Raw genomic sequence first — 7,128 nt, 5'->3', positions numbered from 1 at the left:
TGTGTTGTATATCATTGGTTTGGATAGAGCATGTCATCTGTCTGTCTGGGCATTTCTACTTCATAGTAGACCCGACTTAGTCTGGGTACCAGTCTCTGTGTCAATCCTCTCCTACTCTCTATCTTGACAAATGACACGGAATGCAAGGAATGTCATGTAATAGTTGAACAGACTGGCAAGTTAGTGAAATAGGATCATTTTCAAGCGTTTTGCAGCACGTGTTCCAAGCGATTTATCCTGAATGCAAAGGAGTTCATTCACATTTGAATTAGTTGAATCACATTCAATCAAAATGTACTTTGAATTATTTATGCATAATGGTGATGATTAGACTACTATTATTATTATTAGGCTGTATTATTCCTCAATCACATAATGTCATATCACTGTATTGGAATTGTTTGAGGTTCAAGCCCTACCTCTATATTATGTTCATGATTTACATATTTGAGTTGCATGTTTTCTAAGTTTGTAATCAAAACAAAGATGGCTAGCGACAGTGAGGAGCGTTGATAAAGAGCAGAGTGAATTTCCTTCTGCAGTGGTCCACCACTTATGACTGAAAAGGTTGAGAGGGTCCATAGATGCTATAATCTCATAGTTGAGCTTAACACCCGAAACAAACAAGTCAAAATTGATTCTTGAAATGAGACTCCGTTGGATATTATTTTGGTTCACAGAATTTAAAGGCCCAGTGCAGTCAAAAACTGGATTTTTCCTTTGTTTTATATATATCTCCACAGGGTTGGAATAATAATGTGAATTGAAAAATTATTACAATAATGCCCTTTTATTGTAAGAGCTGTTTGAAAAGACTACCTGAAATTTCAGCCTGTTTTGGTGGGATGTAGTTTCATTCTACCTGGCAGGCATCTTTTTTATCCAAACTTGGCAAAAAACTACGCCCACGAGTAACCTACAGTGGGGAGAACAAGTATTTGATACACTGCCGATTTTGCAGGTTTTCCTACTTACAAAGCATGTAGAGGTCTGTCATTTTTATCATAGGTACACTTCAACTGTGAGAGACGGAATCTAAAACAAAAATCCAGAAAATCACGTATGATATTTAAGTAATTAATTTGTCTTTTCACGAAACCATCTGTAGTGTCCGAACAGTTTGGCCTACAAACAGTGGCCTGTGACCACTCTATTGAAAGATGAGACTCTTAGGAACACGAGGATGTTCTCTGCTTTGCTCTACGTCCCCCACTAGTGTCATGGGACTCGTCTGAAGGTAACCCATACAAATGAATTGAGGTATGGAGGTGGTTTTGTGCCAACAAAAATAAAGGATTAAATATGTCTCCCAAAAATATATATATAGTATATTTCCTAAGCTTTCTTATATCTCCTAGATATAGGACAGACACGTCAAAACCTTATTCCTCCAACGTTAGATAACATTTCAGTTCTCTGTCTCCATACACCACTACCCCCTTAGACATGACATCTCTCTGTCTCCATACACCACTACCCCCTTAGACATGACATCTCTCTGTCTCCCTACACCACTACCCCGAGTTAGACATTACAGCTCTCTGTCTCCATACACCACTATCCCCTTAGACATGACATCTCTCTGTCTCCCTACACCACTACCTCCTGAGTTAGACAACATTACATCTCTGTCTCCCTTCACCAGTCCTGAGTTAGACAACATTACATCTCTCTTTCTCCCTACACAACTACCTCCAGAGTTAGACATGACATCTCTCTGTCTCCATACACCTCTACCCCCTTAGACATGACATCTCTCTGTCTCCATACACCACTACCCCCTTAGACATGACATCTCTCTGTCTCCCTACACCACTACCCCGAGTTAGACATTACAGCTCTCTGTCTCCATACACCACTATCCCCTTAGACATGACATCTCTCTGTCTCCCTACACCACTACCTCCTGAGTTAGACAACATAACATCTCTGTCTCCCTTCACCAGTCCTGAGTTAGACAACATTACATCTCTCTTTCTCCCTACACAACTACCTCCAGAGTTAGACATGACATCTCTCTGTCTCCATACACCACTACCCCCTTAGACATGACATCTCTCTGTCTCCATACACCACTACCCCCTTAGACATGACATCTCTCTGTCTCCCTACACCACTACCTCCTGAGTTAGACAACATTACAGCTCTGTCTCCCTTCACCAGTCCTGAGTTAGACAACATTTCATCTCTCTTTCTCCCTACACAACTACCTCCAGAGTTAGACATGACATCTCTCTGTCGCCCTACACCAGTCCTGAGTTAGACAACCATTAGGTCACCACTGTATTTTCCATCTGTCTGCCCAATCATCAATAATTGTACTGTACATAACCTGAGGGTGTTGTTAATGATCTGACAATCAGCTCTATTAATTCTCGCTCTCTCTCTCCACTTTCCTCTCTCTCTATATATACATATATAGATGTATACACTGCTCAAAAAATAAAGGGAACACTAAAATAACACATCCTAGATCTGAATGAATGAAATATTCTTATGAAATACTTTTTTCTTTACATAGTTGAATGTGCTGACAACACAATCACACAAAAATGATCAATGGAAATCAAATGTATCAACCCATGGAGGTCTGGATTTGGAGTCACACTCAAAATGAAAGTGGTGAACCACACTACAGGCTGATCCAACTTTAATGAAATGTCCTTAAAACAAGTCAAAATGAGGCTCAGTAGTGTGTGAGGCCTCCACGTGCCTGTATGACCTCCCTACAATGCCTGGGCATGCTCCTGATGAGGTGGAGGATGGTCTCCTGAGGGATCTCCTCCCAGACCTGGACTAAAGCATCCGCCAACTCCTGGACAGTCTGTGGTGCAACGTGGCGTTGGTGGATGGAGCGAGACATGATGTCCCAGATGTGCTCAATTGGATTCAGGTCTGGGGAACGGGCGGGCCAGTCCATAGCATCAATGCCTTCATCTTGCAGGAACTGCTGACACACTCCAGCCACATGAGTTCTAGCATTGTCTTGCATTAGGAGGAACCCAGGGCCAACCACACCAGCATATGGTCTCACAAGGGGTCTGAGGATCTCATCTCGGTACCTAATGGCAGTCAGGCTACCACTGGCGAGCACATGGAGGGCTGTGCGGCCCCCCAAAGAAATGCCACCCCACACCATGACTGACCCACTGCCAAACCGGTCATGCTGGAGGATGTTGCAGGCAGCTGAACGTTCTCCACGGTGTCTCCAGACTCTGTCACGTCTGTCACGTGCTCAGTGTGAACCTGCTTTCATCTGTGAAGAGCACAGGGTGCCAGTGGTGAATTTGCCAATCTTGGTGTTCTCTGGCAAATGCCAAACGTCCTGCACGGTGTTGGGCTGTAAGCACAACCCCCACCTGTGGACGTCGGGCACTCATACCAACCTCACGGAGTCTGTTTCTGACCGTTTGAGCAGACACATGCACATTTGTGGCCTGCTGGAGGTAATTTTGCAGGGCTCTGGCAGTGCTCCTCCTGCTCCTCTTTGCACAATGGCGGAGGTAGCGGTCCTGCTGCTGGGTTGTTGCCCTCCTATGGCCTCCTCCACGTCTCTGATGTACTGGCTTGTCTCCTGGTAGCGCCTCCATGCTCTGGACACTACGCTGACAGACACAGCAAACCTTCTTGCCACATCTCGCATTGATGTTCCATCCAGGATGAGCTGCACTACCTGAGCCACTTGTGTGGGTTGTAGACCCCGTCTCATGCTACCACTAGAGTGAAAGCACCGCCATCATTCAAAAGTGACCAAAACATCAGCCAGGAAGCATAGGAACTGAGAAGTGGTCTGTGGTCCCCACCTGCAGAACCACTCCTTTATTGGGGGTGTCTTGCTAAATGCCTATAATTTCCACCTGTTGTCTATTCCATTTGCACAACAGCATGTAAAATGTATTGTCAATCAGTGTTGCTTCCTATGTGGACAGTTTGATTTCACAGAAGTGTGATTGACTTGGTTTTGAGCAGTGTATATATACTGTGGAACTACTCATGGCAGCAAACTTCTTGGATTGTCAACTCAAAGAAATGTAGCTACTAAAACAATTTTTTTTAAATATTTGTTTTGACTATTTAACTTGTTTGCCATGTTGTTTCAGATATAAAACAAATCCGTGAATGATGAGTACTTTGTCAGTGTAAGATGAGGAATCATCTGACCAAAGAGCAGCGTGGTAAGTGTTCATGCTTACTTTATTTAAACTTAACACTAATAACAAAAGGGAATCACCGAAACAGTCCTGAAAGATGCAAAACACTAAACAGAAATGAACTACCAACAAAAAACATGTGGGAAAAAGCTACCTAAGTATGGTTCCCAATCAGGGACAGCTGTCTATCATTGTCTCTGATTGGGAACCATACCCGGCCAAAACAAAGAAATACAAAAACATAGAAAAAGGAACATAGAATGCCCACCCAAATCACACCCTGACCAAACCAAAAATAGAGACATAAAAAGCTCTAAGGTCAGGGTGTGACAGTCAGTATGCTATGAAGCTTTTGTTTATTTACCAAAAATATACACATATACATATATATATATATATACAGTTGAAGTCAGAAGTTTACACAAAATTAGGCTGGAGTCATTAAAACTCCTTTTTTAACCACTCCACACATTTCTTCTGAACAAACTATAGTTCTGGCATGTTGGTTAGAACATCTACTTTGTGCATGACACAAGTCATTTTTCCAACAATTGTTTGATTATTTCACTTATAATTCACTGTATCACAATTTCAGTGGGTCAGAAGTTTACATACACTAAGTTGACTGTGCCTTTAAACAGCTTGGAAAATTCCAGAAAAGGGATGTAATGTCTTTAGAAGCTTCTGATAGGCTAATTGACATAATTTGAGTCAATTGGAGGTGTACCTGTGGATGTATTTCAAGGCCTACCTTCAGTCTCAGTGCCTCTTTGCTTGACATCACGGGAAAATCAAAAGAAATCAGTCAAGACCTCCACATGTAAACCTCCACAAGTCTGGTTAATCCTTGAGAGCAATTTCCAAATGCTTGAAGGTACCACGTTCATCTGTACAAACAATAGTATGCAAGTATAAACACCATGGGACCACGCAGCCCTTATACTGCTCAGGAAGGAGATGCATGCTGTCTCCTAGAGATGAACGTACTTTGGTGCGAAAAGTGCAAATCAATCCCAGAACAACAGCAAAGGACCTTGTGAAGATGCTGGAGGAAACCAGTACAAAAGTATCTATATCCACAGTAAAACAAGTCCTATATCGACATAACCTGAAAGGCCGCTCAGCAAGGAAGAAGCCACTGCTCCAAACCCGCCATAAAAAAGCCGGACTACGGTTTGCAACTGCACATGGGGACAAAGATCATACTTTTTGGAGAAATGTCCTCCGGTCTAATAAAACAAAAATATAACATTTTGGCTATAATGACCATTGTTATGTTTGGAGGAAAAAGGGGGAGGCTTGCAAGCTGAAGAACACCATCACAACCGTGAAGCACGGGGGTGGCAACATCATGTTGTGGGGGTGCTTTGCTGCAGGAGGGACTGGTGCACTTCACAAAATAGATGGCATCATGAGGTAGGACAATTATGTGGATATATTGAAGCAACATCTCAAGACATCAATCAGGAAGTTAAAGCTTCGTCGCAAATGGGTCTTCCAAATGGACAATGACCCCAAGCATACTTCCAAAGTTGTGGCAAAATGGCTTAAGGACAACAAAGTCAATGTATTGGAGTGGCCATCACAAAGCCCTGACCTCAATCTCATAGAAAATTTGTGGGCAGAACAGAAAAAGCATGTGCGAGCAAGGAGGCCTACAAACCTGACTCAGTTACACCAGCTCTGTCAGGAGGAATGGGCCAAAATTCACCCAATTTATTGTGGGAAGCTTGTGGAAGGCTACCCGAAACGTTTGACCTAAGTTAAACAATTTAAAGGCAATGCTACCAAATACTAATTGAGTGAATGTAAACTTCTGACCCAGTGGGAATGTGATGAAAGAAGTGAAAGCTGAAATAAATCATTCTCTCCACGATTTTTCTGACATTTCACATTCTTAAAATAAAGTGGTGATCCTAACTGACCTAAAACAGGGATTTTTTTACTAAGATTAAATGTCAGGAATTGTGAAATTGAGTTTAAGTGTATTTGGCTGAGGTGTATGTACACTTCCGACTTCAACTGTATATTTGTGTGTGTGTACTGCTTAATCATTATTAGGTTGTTACAGACATGTTTGGGTTCGGTCATCCTGTGTTTGTGTATGCAGTATAGTACACTACTGCGGACACTGCTCGACATCCTCCTCAGCACCAGCATACAGATAGATGCCCATGCTGTCTCATGGCTGCTTACCAAATGGCAAACAATTCCCTATGGCACTAATTTAGTCTATCTGCCTTATTGAACAAGCATGTTGCTGAAAAGTCTCGTGTCTGTCATTGCAGTTTAGTGCACTGACAGACTAGTAGAGTAATGACCGCCTGCGCCACGCCCCTTGTCTCAGCGCATCTAGAGGGCTTAGGAGAGAAGATGAGAGAGGAGGGAGCGTGATAGCGAGGTGAGATTCTTGGTGCTTCCCTTGGAAGACCTGCATGTCAAATGGAAATCACTGCTAGAGACAGAAACCAGCTGCAGCTCGTGCTGCTCACACTTGCTCAATCAAAGAGCAACAAAGGGGCGGATGCTTATTCTGCCGCTCAGGCGGGCAATCATACTACACATATCAGCACTGACACAGCCTATTGGAAAGCTGATATATGCAATTGCTAAACACTGACACGGTTGACTGCATTCGACTTCAATTAAAGGTAAGTAGTTATTTGCCCAAAACATGTTTTAAAATCCCATAATGTGTTGTTCCGTGTCATTTAACAACAGCTGGGGTTATGTTGTCAGACATTAATATGATCAAAACAAACGTTACGTTTGATTAGAATCACGGTGCTAATTGGGTGGTGGACGAAACTAAAGGGCATGACATGTGTAAGCGTGCTATGGCCCCAATCAGATTTTTATGTGCCTCAGAAAGAGCTAATTTTCAGTATGTGACAAACTGCCCACAAGCAGGAGAATTCTATCTGGCTAGACAGCAGCGCCGTCCGTTCAGCACCACGGAGTTCAATCTGACTCCTGC

Source organism: Oncorhynchus gorbuscha, linkage group LG13 (assembly GCF_021184085.1).
Source record: "Oncorhynchus gorbuscha isolate QuinsamMale2020 ecotype Even-year linkage group LG13, OgorEven_v1.0, whole genome shotgun sequence".
NCBI lineage: Eukaryota > Metazoa > Chordata > Actinopteri > Salmoniformes > Salmonidae > Oncorhynchus > Oncorhynchus gorbuscha.
This window is presented reverse-complemented; position numbering follows the sequence as displayed.